Source organism: Phyllostomus hastatus, unplaced genomic scaffold, assembly GCF_019186645.2.
Source record: "Phyllostomus hastatus isolate PE091 unplaced genomic scaffold, TTU_PhHast_1.1 phas_scaffold_760, whole genome shotgun sequence".
NCBI classification, from domain to species: Eukaryota; Metazoa; Chordata; class Mammalia; order Chiroptera; family Phyllostomidae; genus Phyllostomus; species Phyllostomus hastatus.
The window spans coordinates 2,005,137-2,023,554 of record NW_025334040.1 but is presented as its reverse complement, the minus strand read 5'-3'; the positions used below and the strand labels follow the sequence as shown (position 1 = coordinate 2,023,554).

Here is an 18,418-nt window from a genome sequence, read left to right as displayed (position 1 = left end):
CCTGGGCAGGCAGAGCTTCCTGACCAAGGAGTTGGTGGGGGGTGGGGTCGTGGTGCTCACAACACTGGGTCCAAGCTCTCCTCCTCATGAGAGGAAATTGGGGGTTATTTGAGGGAATTGGCTTGCTTTCTTCACTGCCTGGAAAAAGGGAAAGTTCAGAGTTCTTGGTTCAAGTCCTCACTCTGTCACTGGGCTTCTGTGTCACTTAGGCTGTCCCTTCCCCACCCCCGGGGCTTTGATACCATCTATGAAGTGTAGAGCTGGAATAATTGTGCTTCCGGGTATCTGAGAATTGCTGCACCCTGCATCTCCTCAGAACCCACATCCAGGCCTGGCACACTGTTTCACTTGTGAAAACTTTTACAGGATTTGAGAAGTCAAAGCAGACAAGTATTTGCAGTATTTTGGAAGCCAGTATTAGCAACTATTAAAAAGAAAGTGGTTTGTCCTGTAGATGGAATTTTCCATGGAAAAATCACTTTAAATATTTTCTTAATAAATTGGCACTCACTAGCAACTTTTCACTTTTCCTTTTTCCAGGCTTGCTCCAATTTCTGCATTGCAGCCCAAGTTACCTTGGTCGATTGATCATTCTGCTCTCCTGCTGAAAACTCAACTACAGACACTCCCTGCTCAGGGGGGCCTCCTGCAGTGTTTGCACGTAGAACATGATTGCTTACTGAGTTGAATTTGATTTCCAAGCTACTGTGGCCTAAAAAGAAGCTGTAGAAAACATTGCTAGAATTGTATCTAAAGTAAAAGTAAAAAGGCTATGAAGGAAGACCAGGAACGCACGCCTAAGAGTACGGTGCTTGGTGTAGACAGTGTGGTTTTGGTGCTCAGCTGCCCTTTTAGCCACATTTCAGATTCTAGATAAGTGAAGTGATAGCATACATTCCTCCAGTAAAGTGAGATACTGTTGTGTGTGCCGATTATATCAGTTAGGAACGTGTGAAGTTGCACATTGCAGGATCCTGTGGCTCACACCATAAGGACGTTTATTGTTCACTTGCCTACAAATCTGGATGCAGGTGGCCACCGAGTTGGTCTGCCAGCTTAGAGATGTTATAAAAGACACAGGTTCTTCCTACTTTTTTACTCCTCTATTCTTTTCCTTTTTTTTTATCCTCAGCCGAGGCCTTTTATTTATTTATTTTTAATTGCTGTTAGAGAGGAAGGAAGAGAGAGAAACATCAATGCAAGTGAGAAACATTGATTGGTTGCCTCTTGTATGCCCCCAGAGAGAGGATGGTAGGGGGCCTGGACCCAGACCTGGGATTGGGGATCAAACCCACAACCCAGGTATGTTCCCTGACCAGGAATTGAACCTGCAACCCTCTGGTTATGGGACGGCGCTCCAACCAACTGAGCCACACCGGCCAGAGCGCACTCCTTTATTCTTATATTTCAGTGCCTCATGGTCCCATAATGGTTATCACTTTTGTAAGCATCATTCTTGTTCCAAGTTCTCCTGTCCCTTCTGATCCTTTTATCAGGAAATCTTCTTAGAATCACCCCAGCATAACTTCCCTTATGGCTCATTAGCCAGAACTAGGTCATGTGACCATCCGTATTAGTTATTCATTGCTGTAAAACAAATTACCCAAAACCCAGCTGCTGCAAGAAACATTTACTATCTCTCAAAGTTTATGCAAGCCAATATCCAGGAATGGCTTACTAAGGTGGTCCAAAATTCCTCAGGTGTGATCTGAGCCTGAGTCAACTTACACAGGTGACTGTGTGACAAAATGCAGAGGACATTGCCATTGAAAGAAATGTTTAATGTTACTCAGAGTTCCCTTAGAAACAAGAGTCATGGCATGACTTTCAGGGCCACCGAGGAAAACACCAGCATCGGTTAGGAGGCAGAATGAAGCCAGAGGACACCAAGGTCACAGCTATGGGAAAGGCAGGTAGTTCAGGGTAACCGGTTAGGACTGGCTAGTTTGAATTTCAGTGGGCTTTGGAGTTTAGGAGCTGTCCCTAGTTGTCCAATACCTGGCCCTGGGTGGATTTATGGCAGAGGCTGTGCTAAGGCTGTGCCTTAGACGGTAAGGTGGTTGGGGATGTGGACTCAGGACAGATTAGTTTGTGCATGAAAGCCAGGCTCACTGACAAGCTGTGCTCTGTCTCTAGGAATTCACTAGCCCTGGGAGGCCAGTGTCTTCCTAGCCACAAAGGCACCCCAAGGTGTTAAAACGACATAAGATATAGAGAGTTTTAAAAAATATGATTAATATCAAAATCTTTCTGGCTTACTGCAGTCATCCAACTGAAGCTACTTCCAAGGTGGCTCACCCACAGGCCTGGCATGTTGGGGCTGGCTAGCTGGGGGAGGACTCACTTCCTCCCACACGGGCCTCTTCGCGGGGCTGTTGAGTGTCCCCACGACATGGCAGCTAACTCCTCCCAGCGTGAGTCATCCAAAAGAGTAAGGCAGAAATGACAGTGGTTTTTTTGACCTAGCCCAGGAAGTCACTCTTTGAAATGAGTATGTCTAGCCTATATTCAAGGGGAGGGGATGAATTTCCACCTTTTGAAAAGGAGGGTATCAAAAAGTTTGCAGACATATTTTAAAACCACCAGAGCATTCCTGACTGCAAGGGAGTCTGGGAAAATCAAAGGAGAACAGGATTGTCATGACTGGCTTAGACTAATCATGACTCACTGCCTGGGACACAATGCCACCCCAGACAAAATCAGGACTCAGTTAACGAAGAGGAGAGGGAAGGTTGACGGCGAAGCAGTCAAGAGTATCTGCCACAACGATGACGATAAAGACGTAGGGTCCCCAGATCACTCTATGTCCCAATATTGCAGGGGACATATTTATACTAAAACATTATTTGTTGTTTCTCTATGAGAGTCAGATTTAACAGGGCGTCTTCTATTTTCATTTGCTAAAAAATATTTAGCACCCCTTGGTGGGAAATAATTTTCAAGACTCGTGGAAGGAGGTCAGTGAGAGGGTGAGATTTCTTGGGAAGGGGGAGCACAAGGAGGCCTAGGGTGGTCTAGGGGAGGAACAGATGTTTCAAAGCCTGGGAGAGGCTTTTTTGTAGGGTGGGGCTGGTGAGGCTGAGACCTCTTCTGGTCCCAACTGCTCTTCTCTGCTCCCATTCCAGCTGCGCATCCACCACCATCACCTCTACTCTGATCGCAAAACACAGCCAGGAAGCTAGAGCCAGAAGTGCCTCCCTTCACAAAAGAGGGAAAAACCAGCTCACAAAGCCTAAGTGGGGGCTGAGGACAGAACTGCAAAATGCATGTGAGGGGTGTGGGAACCTGGAGCCTCGCTGTGCGACCTCAGGCAACGCTCTCCCCTCTCTGGGCCTCCCTTTCCTTGGCTGTATAATCAGGGGTTGGTCTAAATCATCTCTTAGGACCCTTTTACTTAGCCTACGTGTCTCCCTCCCAAAAAGAAAAACTAGAGGGAACAAAAAGACATGGGTGGTTTCTCTTGTCCCGTCTCCAAGCCAAACTCCACGAAAATGTCCAGTGTGACATAGATTTAATATAAACAGTGGTGCGCTAATACTCACAAATACCCCAAAAGGAGTCCCAGATGGGCTATTTTTATCCCTTAAGACACATACACACTCCAACCCCCTTCCCCCCCACCCATAATAGTTTCTCCAGTTGTTTTTTACAAGAAGACAAGAGTTCCAGTTAAGGGTGCTAATTAAACAGCTTTGACTGTGGGCAGGGGGGAGGCTGGAGAAAAACCTCCTCTCTGGGCATGATGTCACCGCAATTGTGCATTTCTCATGACCCAAGAATGTGAGTGTGTTTGCATTGCACGTTGAAGCCCATGATGCAAGCACGGCCTGGTAAACAGGCTCCAGACAGGCAGGCCCTGCAAGGCCTGGCGGGGCCTCAGCTTGCACTTAACTCCTTCCTGGCAGAACTGGTTGGTGGGCTGCCCAAGGACTGGCCTTCTCTACTCAGCCCCCTGCTTCTCTCCCAGCCAGGGTCGTTGGGTTGGTCGTGAGGACTGTGGGAACGTTGCGCCTCTCTGTGTAACCTCACGCAAGACCCTGCCCTCCCTGGGCCTCCCGAATTCGGAATCACTGAGACCTGTATTCCCACACACCTGCACCTTTTGCTTGCTCCAGGGCCTTAGCTATGTGACTCCTCTGCCCTGAGGAGGGGAATTAGACCCTCAACCCTTTATCTTCAGTTCCACGGTTCAGAAAACCTGAACACCTGGAGGCTTTTCTCTATACTCTAAGAAAACCCATTTGGAGGCAAAACCTGACCTGAACGGACTGAGAATGTGCAGAATGTTTGCTCCACCGAGAGGAAATATTCTCACTTCTCGCTACAGCAATATTCATACGTTTGATTGGAGACGGGTGGGCCCAGACCCCACTGCATCACCTTTTAAAACCCCCCAAAATTCTGAATTCTGAAACCCATCCAAGCCCAGAGAGTTGATCAAGGGTTGCCTCTCTCTAGCTCATTGGGAGACTCACCAAGAAACTGCCTCCCTTTGGAACGTGAGCCTCCGGGAGAGGGCTTAGCTCTGACCCTGCGGTGTCCCAAAGCAGCCAGCTCAGTGCCTGGCACACAGCAGGCACCCGACCAATAGCTGATAAATTACCAGCTGAAGTTATTCATACCCCATAGGTGCCATGGCGGTGACTATGGGGAAACTGAGGTCTGAGCCTCTGAATTGGCCTCCCTGGTATCCGTTCCCACAGAGGGAGTTCTGACTTTCCCCAAAAAAGGTAGCTGCTTACAGTGCTCTGCTGGCCTGCTCACAAACAGCTTGGTGACCCCCTCCAACATTCCAGGGCAGCTTCCTCCCCGGCTGGCTGGTTTGTGGGCACCACCAAGTTTTCTTTGGCAAAAGCTTCCGCTGATTAAAAAGGAGGGGGGCACGCAGAAAGCTAGGGGTGGGGAAGGGGTGGTCACAGGGTAGAGTGGGGGCTGAGGGGTATGTGGGGAAGATGGGATCTGTTGACCCTCCTGAGACCGTGGACCAGGTTCCAAGACCCTTCTGAGGACCATGAATGTGTCCGTCAGGCCCTGCCTTAAACCTTGGGCCGGAGAATTACCCAGACCTGTACGGAGTTGCCAGGATGGAAACAGTCTCCTCGGTGTGGTCTGACCTGCCCCCAGCTGCTGTGGGACCCCCAAGTAACTCCTTTTTCCTCTCTGGGTCTTAGCATGATGGGAGAATCCAGCACATAGAAGCAGAGCCGAGGTTATAGACACAGACTTGAGTTCAAGCCCAGACTCTTCCTCTAGCTGGGTAGGGAGTTAGGGCGAGTCATTTTGTCTCTCTGAGCCTCAGTTACCGCATCTGCAACTAGCACTGAGTTATAGGGACGTTGTCCTGATGAACGTGCCTAGCACACAATGGTGATAAAGGGATGGTAGATGCTATCACCCTTGGCCTGGCTAACCCTCCTGATCTGATGCTCTGTGGCAGGCACTTAGTACAGTAATAAACCCTTTATCTGAACACCCACTGTGTTCCAAGACTGTGCTAAGTGCTTCACCAGTATTTTTTTAAATTTGATCCTCTCAACATTTCTCAAAGAATTACTAGCACTGTCCACATTTTTTGAAGGAGAAAACTGAGGTTCAGAGAGGTGGAGTAATTCCCCAAGGCTGCACAGCTAGTGAGTGGCGGAGCTGGGGTCTGCCAGGCTTTAAGCACCTCATACCATGGCTTCAAGGAAGATCTAGCAGCCAATTCCATGCCCCAATCCTCAAAACAAGAGATTTGAGGCCTAGCTGCACCCCCGATGTAGCACATGGCCAGTGCAGGGGCCTCGGTTTCCCCATCTCAACCACGGAGAAGATCCTCCCTGCCCTGCTTCACCCATGGGGCAGAGATGAACGCACTGGTGACCTTGAAAAGGACTCTGTAGGGTATGAGATGGGACAGGAACTCTCAAATCTCAATCAGGAGGAGCCGAGCATCAGGCCAGCTCTGGTCACAGAGTGGCCAGAGTGGGGAAGGTAAGTGAGGGACAGCTGCCTCAGAACTGGACAGCCTCTGTGTGAAGGGGATTCCTCAGAACCCAAGGACTGAAAAAGAAGTGGTCCCAGCCCTCCCCCAGCACCTGACCCTCATCATAGTCCCCCCTCCATTAGGAGTTCGGCAGCACTGCCTAGTGGTTAAGAACTAGGCCTCCAGAGTCAGAGCAGGGTTCAAGTCTCAGCTCTACTCATCCCTGCTGTGTGTCCTTTGGACTTCCCCTTCCGTCAGTCTTTCCATCTATAAAATAGGGTGACAAAGATAAGGGCCTCACTGGGATCATAGTAAGAACGAGCCTTGGCCCATGGATATTGGTTGAACAATTATCTTCTGGCACCTGGTCTGTGGTCCTCAAGGGACTTCTAGTCTGCAAGGAGAGGCTGTATGTAAGGTGCCTTGTACAGGTAGGTGTCCCCTGGATGGAAGAAAGAATGGATGGACGGACAGATGGATGGACGGATGGATGGATGGAATGACTTACTCCAGGTCACACAGCTAGGATGTAACCTTTCCTGTTGCCTCACAGTGGCACTGAAGGATGGATAAGAGACACCCCAAGTGGAGGGGACACATGAACAAAGGCCTAGGGTCAGGAATTTTTGTGGCATGTTTGAGACGCTGGTCTCATCATTCTCTTTCAGTAACTTGCTCAACAAGACGCTCTGAGGAGGAGATCTGAAGGGAAGCTCTCCCAGAGTCCTCCAGGGCACAGCCAGGAGGTTGTGTAGGGAAAAGGGCCCAAGCCCAGATGAGCAGGCAGGAGCAAGCCCAGACTTGGGGTCGGGCCTCAGAGGGCCCGGTCTGTCCATATTTGGTTCTCAAGGAACTTGGAGGGTTCTTGCCCTGCTGCCCACGCACAAGAGTGAGGCCACCCATAGCTGCTGGGTCAGGCAGGCAGCTGGGGTCGGAGCAGAGGCCCCACAATGGTGTGGCTAGTAACACAATTGTTCAGAGTTTGGCCTCTACAGTCCAGAAGAAATGGGTTCAAATCCTCCTCAACTTCTGATAACTCTGACTGGGCCAGCCACATCACCTCTCAGAGGCTCCATTTTCTTTATCTGCAAAATAAAACCAAAGCAGTGTGGATAAGCGCCATTACTGTGTGCTGTGTGCCAGCCTGTGCTAAGCACTCTACCTGCATTATCTTGTTTAATTCTCATCAAGATAAAGATTACCATTGTTCCCATTAAACAAAACATGTGAGACCAGTGTTTCTCCTCTATGTCGCAAGAATTCCTACCTTCAAGCTTTTGCTCATGCAGTCTCCTCCACCGGAAGTGGTCCTCTCTCTAACCGATTCTATGTCTACTTCAGTGCCCAGTGTGAGCTCTCCCAAAGAATTACTTTCCCGACTGTGGGACCCGGATTTCCAGATGAAAAACTGGAGGCACAGAGAGAGGAGGTTATATGCAACTAAGAAATAGAGCTTGGGATAGCTAGGAAGTACTTAGCAACTTCCCTACTTTCCCATTTCTGTAACTTAATAATTTCCTCTTCAAATATCCCCAACAACCCCTGTAAAATAACACCCAGCATCTGTCCCTCCCCTCTTCCAGTTTCCAAATCACTGCCAAGCCTTATCCAGCCTCTCCCAGCAGCCCCCTGTGAAGAAGGTGGGTTAGCTGTCATCCTCATCTCACAGGTTGGGAAACCAAGCCTCAGAAAAATGAAGCAAGTTACTGAAGACATTGCAACCAGTCCGAAAGGAAGCCAAAGTTGAACCTCGTTGAACCTCGGTGCTGTCTGGCTCCCATTCCAGTGCTCTCTCCCCACCTCAGTGAGCGGACCCTTCAGGTTCTATCTAAGAAGAGAGACTTCACCTCCCCTCCCAGCCAAGGCATCCCTAGACAGATGTGAAAATAAAAGAGAAAATTAATAAGGATTAATAATGCCTCTAGGAAGGATTCCAGAGGCATTCTGCAAGTAAAAATCTGAGGCTTCCTTTGAAAGTCACAAAAGAATAAAGTGATAGAATAAGCTGTAACAATCCTAAGTCAGATCCTCCCCACATGACAGGCAGCAGACCAGAGCAGCTTTCTAAACTCATCAGCTTCTCTCGCTCAGGCTGATTTCAGGAGGCACCGCAGCGCAGCCCTACCACGAGTCCAGCCGGGAGCTGTGTGGGGAGCCACGCCAGGGCCCTCGCCCAGAGGAGTCATTACCTGGCCTGAGCTTCCCAGACTCTGGGATCTCACATCCCACTAAAGTGTTCTTTCCAAGTGGGGCACACAATTGCCAACACTTTGTTATTTGTCAAAGTACACTAAAGAAAAAATAAAGCACCACTTTCTACTGTCATCATAAAATTTAATAAGGACTAATCTCACAAGTAACCAATTTTTTTTAAACCTGCCTTTGTAAGTAACTCACCACATTGTTCTAGTTTTCTCACTAACCCCAGGCCGGTGAGAACTCTATCTGAAACGGGCATTTGACAGTCTTTGGATGAGTGGGAGGTAAAACACACACCAGGGGTCCCAACCCATGGCCCACAGGCTGCATGCGGCCCAGGATGGCTATGAATGCGGCCCAACACAAAACTGTAAATGTACTTAAAACCTTTTTGCTCACCAGTTTTCATTAGTGTTTGTGTAGTTAATGGGTGGCCCAAGACAACTCTCCTTCTTCCAGTGTGGCCCAGAGACACCGAAAGGTTGGACAGCCCTGGCAGAGTAGCTGCATTCATTGATGTCTTTGTGTTGAGAGACACATAAAACTATTCTGGCCACCTTAATAAAGAAAGATTTACTGGAAGAAGATTTTATTGGCGGTTACGTAGTGGACAGTGAAGTCAACCAACCAGCCACTCCTGACAAGGGCAGAAAATTTCCAGAACAAATGGGTCTTTGTCTCTCTGTCTCTCTGTCCCTCTGTGTGAACTGTTTTCTCTCTCTAGTGGCAGACAGGGTTCCTTCTTGTGGCAGAGAGAATGGTGGCTAACGGCTTTTATTTTTCACATCTCGTGGCTCCAACAGTGAGAGACAGGCCAATTAATGTCTCAGTTCTGATGTCCTGGCGTCGGATATCAGTTGTGGCTTGGGATGGGGTCTGCACTAACAAGAGTGTCCTAGGGTTCGGCGGAAAAAGACACCTTTCTAGCTGTGTAGATCCAGCAGTGCTTCTTGGAGGACACGGCGTTTGAGCTCAGTATATCTGAAACAGAGAGAGATTCAAATTATAAGAGAAAAATGAGCAAGGGTAAGGGAGAAAGTATCATCTGAAGAAGCTATATTTTCACGTCTTCTCAAGATTTTCATAGTTTATTTAAATTGAAATATAACTCATATGTCATAAAATGTATTTTGTAGTTTTTAAAGTGTTTATTATGAAATAATTTTAGGCTTACAGAAAAGTTGCAAAAATCATCCAGAGCGTTCTTCTAAACTTCACCACCTATACCCCTCACTTAGCTTCCCCTAATATTAACACATTACCTAACCCAAGTACAAGGATCGGAACCAGGAAATCAACACTAATACAGTATTATTAACTAGCTACAGACCTCATTTGAATTTGGCCCATTTTCCTTCTGACCCAACCCAGGATCCCACACTGTGTTTAGCTGAGTCCTAGTCTCCCCCCATCTCTGTCAGGTCCTCAGTCTCTCTTTTTTCTACGACCTCCACACTGAAGAGAGCCAGCCAGTCACGTTAGAGGCTACCCCTCCATTTGGATGTCTGATGTTTTTTAGATCAAGGTTATGCATTTTGGTCAAGAACACCACAGCAGGGACGTTGTGCCTTCTGAGTGCATGACACAGGAGCTACATTCTGTCGATATTATTTGTAGCTGGTAATAGTGACACTGATTACTCAGCTAAGGTGTCTGCTGGGTTTCTCTGCTGTAAAGGGTCCCCTTGTAATTAGTAAGTATCTTGTGGGGCAATACTACGCAAAAATAGAAATTTCTCAACATTTCCAGTTCTTTTTCAAAGGGGTATCAAATATACACATTCTACTTTTATTCCACAAATGTCAACTGTTCACCTACTATGTGCAACATTCTGGTCTAACATGCGTGGCTTGGCTATGCGTAGCCTTATGGTCTTGCCGAGTCTTAGGACCCTTACCTGTAGAAGGGGTGTAATTATCTCCCACCACGCAGGGCTGCTGAGAATAAAGGAGGACTGTGCTTGTGAACGTGTTCGGTAATGCCAACTGGTTTTTCACTCTCCTTCCAAGGTGCTCGGCTCTATCCTCACCTCCACCTATTGGCAATCTCCGTTTCTGTCCTGCCTGAACCAATGCCTGCCAGCTTCTGTCTGTCTTCACCGGCCAGACTCCCTTAACCTAATTGCCGAGTCTTACTTGTGATGTCATCGAATAAGTTTTGGAAACACCAGGCAAGCCTTGTAGAGACTGACAATTTCCTCTGGAGCCTCTGTCTGCAATTTTGGGAGCTGCCTCGAGGTGCCAAGTGATGCCTGGGACCTGTGAGTGGCAGAAACAAGTGGGAGATGTGGGAATTGTCTTCCTCCATTAATGTTTTGGCCCTGAAAATGAAACTCCTGGACCCCAGAGAGTACTGGGATTCCTAAACCCCAGAGAGTACTGAGCGAACCCAAATAGATAAGTGTGTCTTACCAAGTCATACAAGTGTGACATGGTCACACTTCAAATTAACTTCAAAATGTGAAAAGATGAGCTCACCCCGATCCAACCTCCTAACTCAATAGCACTTTTACTTTTATTTACTTTTTAAAAGACTTTATTTATCTTTTTAGAGAGAAGGTAAGGGAGGCAGAAAGAGGAGGAAAACATTGATCGGTTCCCTCTTGCACACCCCAACCAGGGACCTGGCCCACAACCCAGGCATGTGCCCTGACTGGGAATTGAACCAGCAACCTTTCTTTTCTTTTTTTTTTTTGTTTAAGATTTTATTTATTTATTTATTTTTTAGAGAGGGAAGGGAGGGAGATAGAGAGAGAGAGAAACATCAATGTGCGGTTGCTGGGGGTTATGGCCTGGAACCCAGGAATGTACCCTGGCTGGGAATCGAACCTGGGACACTTTGGTTCCCAGCCCGTGCTCAATCCACTGAGCTATGCCAGCCAGGGCTTGAACCAGCAACCTTTCAGTCTACAGGCTGACACTCAACCCACTGAGCCACACCAGCGAGGGCCTCAACAGCACTTTTAATCTGAGAACCAGAATTTAATGGACCAAGAGGGAGCTACAAGTTAAGTAGTAGTCCTCACTAAACTGTTACAGTCACCTCTGAGGTTGAAGTCAACCCTTTTCAGAGGCAGGAGTCTTCCATGCATGGCTGTTTCTTTTTGGTGTTTTGTACGAGATTGTGATGAAGATCAAATATAATGAAGGGCGAAGGCACTTTGGAACTCCTATAGGGCCAACTCAACATTGCTGTTCCCATCCTTAGGCCAAACACAGCTTTTTAGGAGCTGCTTGTCTGCAGCACAGCAGGCAGGTTAAGGTCCCCAGCTCTGACATCAGCCCAGGCCACCCTCTGCCTCCCTTCAGTCAAGCAGGTGAGCCTCTCAAAACAGAGCCCCCTAAGCTGAGACCCAGCAGTGTACAGGGTGTTCCCTCCAGGGTCCTGAGCAGTTTCCTCCTTGGGAAGTCACAGACGTGGGTTTCTCAGGCCCATCTCCTACCTGCAGAGCAGGAGGCTGTAGGCTGGACTCCACCCTGCTAGCACATGAGCAAGAATTAGTGGCAGCAGCTCAAGGCTATTTGCTGAATTTATGGCCCTGTCCCCCAAGGGCTCTGGGAAACACCCATCCCCGCCCACCCCACCCCAGACCACCAAAGCAGCAGCTCTCACGGAAGGCCTAGGAACCTTTGCATTTAGGAGACGCCTTCCCCCCATCACCAGTTGATTCTTGTGGCCACAAACCCAAACTATAACGTGCACTTAATCCCTTGAGTATCTTGTGAGAATACAGATCCTGCTTCAGTAGGTCTGGGGTGAGGCCTGAGACTCTGCATTTCCAACAAGCTCCTAGGAGAGACCAAAGATTCTGGTCTGCAGATCACATTTCAAACGCAAAGCTCTCACCAACAGGCTGATCAGAAGGAAGTGTGGAAACCAGAAAACAATTTTGGGTAAATTCAAACAACTATGAGTTTGATGGCCCCCTCTTTCTACCTTGAAATTTTTATAATCTTGACACAACTTCTGATGGCCTCCCAATAAAGTCCCCCTTTGCCCAGGGTATCCAGGGAAGTGTGTAGCATTTGCAAACAAAAGAATCTTTCTTAATGTTCCAAAGTATTTTGCCCCCATAAGTAGGAGAGGGTAATTCTTCCTCAGTCCCACTCTTTACCTCCTAGGCCAGTTCTTCCAGCTGCAGCCACCACGGCCTGGTTAGACCCGCCTGCTTCTTAAAGGGACCAGATCCCTTTGCGGGGACTTCTGATCATTTCTATCTCCTTCGACAACATGGAAGTGGTTTTCAAACATTCCCCTGGAGATTCCTCAGTGCCCTCTCTCAATATTTCCCCAGAAAGAGATCCAAGGCTCATTTTCAAGTGTCAATCCCACCCCCTTAGCTGTCTTGTGTATCAATTAGCTGGTGACTAATTGCTCTTCAATTGTAAACTGGCTGGCCCATTACCAGCTCCCACCCACACAGGTCATGTGCATCCTCCAGGGAAAGGTCTTTTTCGAGTCCCCAGGTTCCCTTGTTCCACAACCATGTGTTCAACCTCTTCTTTGGAGCCAGGTCTTGTTCTAGGCCCTGAGGAATTGGTGGTGAGCGAGACAGACTCAGTCCTTACCCTCACAGAGCTCACATCTAGCATTAGTAGCCAAACAACAACAAATAAATAATTTAAGACAATAGCTGGTATGAAAAAAAGTTTTTAAATTGTACAGCACCGAGTACTGCCTGGTGCTTCAGATAGGTGCACGGGGAAGGCCTTTCTATGGGGGCGACAGGTGAGCTGCGACATGAATGGTAATCAGGAGCCAGCGAGAGTGGAGATGAGGAGGAAGAGTGGCCCAAGCAGAGAGCAAGGCAACTGCAAAGACCTGGTGGCAGGGATCAGCGGGGCCGAGAAGCACTCATTGCATCCACTGCACCCATTCAGCCCCCAGGGAGTCAGGAGTCAGCATCAGTTTGGAACTGGTTGTGAGAATGGGAACAACACATCCCTCATTCTTCCTGTTGGCAGAGACCAGGGCTGGGGTTTTCTCCTCCTGGCTCTGCCCTCAGAAGGTGGAATTATTCACCTGATTAGTCAGATCCCAGGATTCTGATTGGTCCTTGGTGGTAATTAGGATGTTCCTTCTTTAAAGTCTTAAACTGCACAGGCCTACTGGGGGTTTAGAGAGGAACCCCTTGGAGGTTCTACTTCAGAGGAAGTGGCGCCCTGGAATTCAGACCCAGGTATGACACTCTGCAGAGAAACAAAAATTTGGATGGTCATGAGAAATTTCCTGATTTTTAAATGCTAATGACAAATTCAAAGAAGCTTTTTAAAAGCCATACAGGCCCAGACACAACATGTCTATGGGCAAGACCTGGGCCACTGGGCATCCCAGGGTGCGGTGGGGCTTGGGGAATGCCTACAGATACGGGAGAGAGAAAGGAGCCAAGAAGAATGCTAATTGCATCCTGGATTCTGGAATACCCTTACCCTAGCAAAGATGTACCCCAGGAGGAACTCACTGCCACAGGCACATATTGAGCACCTACTGTGTGCAGGTTTCTGTGCTAGGTTGGTAGATACAAAGCACACTGTGTAGCTGCACCCTCCTCCAGGGCAGGGGTGGCACCAGGCTTCCAGTCCTGACTTGCCCTCCTGTAACTGTTGTGTCCTTGGGTTAGTTCATCATCTCTGGGATTCAGGAAACAGCCTACGTGGACATCAGGTTACCCAAACCAGGTGAGGGCGGATTATGAAGGGCCTTGAGGGTCTGGGTGGAGAGTCTGGGCTGGATCTTATTAGGGGGTGGGAGCCACTGCAGGTTCTTGATCACAGGAGTGAGACATTCTGAGTAAAATATTTTAGGAAAATGTACTGGCCACCTCTGCAGAGAAGAGAGGGTCACACACCATCCAGATGCAGTATGTAAGACAGCAACTAAGGCTTATGCAAGTCATATCTCCCCCTAGCTCAAAAGCCTTCTGTGACTCCATACAGACTCCCAATGGGCAGGACCAACTTCATGGGTGTACGACCTATGTAGTAGCACAGGGCCCCATGCTTGGTTGGTTCTATTGTCACCATCTTGAAATTCTTAATAATTTTTGAACAAGGGGCTTCATGTTTTCATTTTGCAACAGGCCCCACAAATTGTGACGCCAGTCCTGCCCACAGGGACCCCTTGGCCTGGCCCCTGTCCTCCCTTCAATCTCATTTGCACCCTTCTCATCCCTTACCCTTCAAACTCTGGTCATATCAGTCCTCCATCAGTCCCTAGAGGTTGTTCCTGCCTCAGAGCACATTTGCATAGCCTGTTCCCCTGGCTAGAACATCACTCCTCACCCCAAGACCAGCTCAGTTCCTTGTTTAGCAAATTTCTTCTTATCCTCCAGATCTGAGCATAATTACCTTCTCTGGCCTCCAAGGATTAGTTATTCAAAGCAAAACTTCGAAAATAATTTAACATAGGTCCCCAGTACATGTTCTCACGGTGTCCTGTGGCTCCTCCTTCACAGAGCTCCTCCCGATCTGTTTACACGGGGCTCTGTTTGCTGAGTCTGCCTCCCTTCAGATGGAGCTCCACAGGGCCTATGAGCGTCAGCAGATGCTTACAAATCTCTGTCTGTCTGGCTCCAACGGAGTCTGAGAGGGGGTTAAATGGAGGAGAAAGGAGGGGACGCCACCTCTAACCCACCTGGGCCCCTTCCTTCAGGGTGGGCAGAAATTTTCAGAATGCGCACACCACACACTCAGCAGGGTCTGCCCTGGCCCTGGCCTTTCCCAAGCTGGAGCCCATAAGCTCCAGGCCCTCTTGCCCTGTCCCCATCCCAGTGATGGGACAATACTAGAGGGGTGCTCAGAAAGGGATACATTTCACAGAGCCCAGCTTTCGTCTAAAGGAAGCAATAATGTAGGCATTTCAGGGCTCTGTCAGAACAACCATGGGCGTTTGGGGGCTTGGTGCTCAAAGGTGTGTTGAGAGACTGATATCCATCTGGGGAAAATTTTCCTCTTCTTAACCAGGTAAGTAAAACCATTCACACCACAAGAGGTAGGGGGAAGAAACAGGATTTGCACAAAACGTAGCACATGTTTTGCTGACCCTGCAAGGTAAGATGAGAAACAGCATCACATCTACCCAGGTGGCTCACATTTATTAAGCAGGACCCACGTACCTGGGTCAACTAAGCTCTTGACACACATGAGCTCTTGCATGCTCACCCCAACCCTACGAGGCTGGGACTATTTCACTTTTAATTTTGTGGATAAGAAAACTGAGGCTCCGAGAAACTGAGTAACTTGCCTGATGGCACACAGTAAAAAAGGGAGAGAGCTGAGATTTGTACCCAGATCTGTCCTGAGCCCTTCACCACCACAAAACAGCTACTCAATTGGCTCGCTGTGTGATTCTGGACAGATTCCTCAACCTCTATGAGTCTCAGATTCCTCACAGTTGCCCCTATTTAAACCATCCTGTGCTGGGTAATGGAGTTAACTCTTTATAGATGTTCATGCTCTGCTTGATCTCCACGGCAGCCTGGTAGGGGAAGAAATGTGGCAGAAACAGTGTTTTCTGTTCTCCAACCTGACTCTTCTTCCTGAATATACAGGAAGGGTATATGCTCCTCCTCCCCTGTAATTAGTAGAGTCATGTGACTACATCCTAACAAATGAATTTATACATGTTAGCCCTGGGCCATGGCAATTAAGAGTGGGTGAGCTTCTTGATTTTTAGGATCCCTTTCCATATGCATTGGATTCAGGAATGAATTCTAGGAAGGGCCTGAGGGTGTCACTGCTTGGAAGAGAGCTGCCTCCCAAGGGAGACGGGGTAGGAGAGCACCGACCTATATCAGGCTTTCCATGAGTGAGAAATAAACTCTGATTGGGTGGAGCCACTGAGATTTTGGGGGTTGTTAACAGCAGTTACTTACACCGAATTAAAAAAATGTTTAAAACTGTGTATCAGTTATTAATTGACACAATGCTACATAACAAATCACCCCAAAACAGTACCTTCAGCTGGAAATCATTTATGTAGCTCTTAATTTCATGGATTAGCAATTTGGGCTGGGCTCCGCTAAAGGTTCTTCTGGTCTCAGTCAGGCTCACTCATTCGTCTGTGGTCAGCTGTTGGATCATCTGGCGATGGACTAGCACAGCCTCATCTAGGACAACTCGTTCCTGTTCTAGTGGTCTCCCATCCCCAGGCAGCACAGCCCAGGCTTGTTCACACGACAGTTGGGAGGGTTCCAAGAGGTAAGCAGAAGCTAGAAGACTTCTTAAGGTCCAGACTCAGAGCTGGCAATGTCACCTCTGCTGCATTCTATTAGCCAAAATAAGTCACATGGCTGAGCCCAGATTTACAGTGTGAAGAAAGACTCCAACTCCTGGTGGGAGGAACTCCAAAGTCACATTACAAAGTAGCTTGCATTCAAGAAGGCAAAGCTTGACGTCATTTTTGCAAACAATCTACTACAGAAGGGGGGCTCAGGCCAGTGAAGTGGCTAGTGAATGGAAGAATCAGAATTTAAGTAAAACCTGAAACCCTCCTCATGCCCCAAGCTTTCCTGGTGACTCCAAGGACTGGTCCTCTTTGGCCACAAGGGACCTCCCCACCTCTGCTAGCTGAATCTGGAATCCTAGCCTCCCAGGGAAGGGGCACAAAAATCTGGATCTTGCTCTAAACTTTGGAAGAACAGGGCATCTTTTCAGAAATCTGAGGCTAGGGAACATCTTGCATTCCAAGCCCAAAGAAGCTGTGACTGTAGTGACCTGCGAGTGGCAGATAGGCCTTCCTCTCCTGGCCTTCTCACATCAGATGGCTCTACAGACCTACCATGCTGTGTGACCTGGGCATAGTCACACCCCCTCTGTGCCTCAGTATCAGGATGCAAAGTGTGAAGAGACAAGAGCTCAGCCTCTGGAATGAAAGCACCGGGCCCAAATCCTGACTCACTTACCATTGGTCTTCGGCTAGTCCCTTCCCATCTCTGGGCCTCACATTTCTCTTCTACAAACAAGTGTAAGAAAAGAGCAGTCCCCACCTGGGGGGCTGTTGTGATACCTGAACGAGTGAATATGCATGAGGTAATTGCATGCTGTAAATGTGCCCATGGTTGGCTTAGTATCTGACAGGTGGCATCAGCATCCTCTCAAACCAACCCCCATTTTACAGAGGAGAAAACAGAGACTCGAGCAGGTGATGTGACTTGCCAAGGCCATACAGCTAAGGAGCAGTGATGTCACTAGCATAATACTTAGGTTTGTCTGATTCCAGAAGCCCAAGTCCTCACCACTCTAGAGTTCGAGTTCTGACTCTGGGTCTCAACTCTGCCCCTTCCAGTCATGTGAGCTTGAGCAATTCCCTTTTCCTCTGGTTCTCATTTTTCCCTATCTAAATAAACGGCAATCTGCCCATAATGCTTTACGTATTTTCCTCAAATGGGAAAATACACAGGAAGTGCTTAGCACGGTGCCCAAGATGGACATGTACGTGCTCAGCAATTGGAGGCTGCCATAATCTTCAGGGGCAGGTAGTTTAACCCTCTGTGCCTACATTTCTCTACCCATTAAATAGGGCTAATGGTAGTCTTATCTCACTGGGATGGTTGTAAGGAATAAATGAGTTACTGTGGATAAACCTTAGCACAATGCCTGCACTTAGCACATGTATGTAGTTCATAAGCACTTGCTATTATTTTCAAAGTTCTGAAAACTCTTGCAGGCCAGCATGAGACTATAGGGGACCCCAGCCCCGCCACTGGCTGCAGCCTCAGGCATTGCCCTTGCTGCCATTCAGCTATTATTAGGCCTAAAATCCTCATCTTAAATCCAGATGGGGAGCTAGAGGAGCAGGCAGGACCAGGCCTGGCAGGCAGAGGGCTGGGAACTGCTGGAAGGACGGTTTGGGTTTGGCCCCACCTTGCCAGCCCTCCCTCGCCTGCAGCGGGTCCAAGCTGCCACGTCTACACTTGGCTCTGAGGTCTGCACCGAGCACTCCCTCCCACCGTGGCTGCCTCCTCTGGGAAGGTTAACAGTGTTTCCACAGCCTCAGCACTTTTTTTCCCGCCTCAGGGAGGCCAGGCCTGCATGGAAACTATGAACAGGACACTGGATCCTGCAAAGGGACCTTGCACTCTCTTGCCCAGGGGTCTTCATGCCTCCAATGAGGCCTACTAGGGAAAGGGCACACACAAGCGGTTCAAGTCCCAGCTCTACCACCAACATATTGTGTCAACTTGGACAAGTGATTTTCCCCCTTTGATCCCGTTTCTTTATCTATAAAATGGATATAATCTTTTGGCTTTTTTAA

At 48.4% G+C, this 18,418-nt stretch overlaps 1 long non-coding RNA gene across 1 annotated transcript; it reads right to left on the bottom strand.

Annotated features, from left to right (window-relative positions):
- Nucleotides 1–6,679: 6,679 nt before the first annotated feature.
- On the bottom strand, nt 6,680–13,345 carry LOC123810793. Its single transcript, XR_006784323.1, has 5 exons — nt 13,187–13,345; nt 10,062–10,422; nt 8,564–9,145; nt 7,233–7,373; nt 6,680–7,050 (listed from the first exon to the last, which is right to left on the bottom strand). It is a non-coding gene; the product is annotated as an uncharacterized LOC123810793 (long non-coding RNA).
- Nucleotides 13,346–18,418: the final 5,073 nt, after the last annotated feature.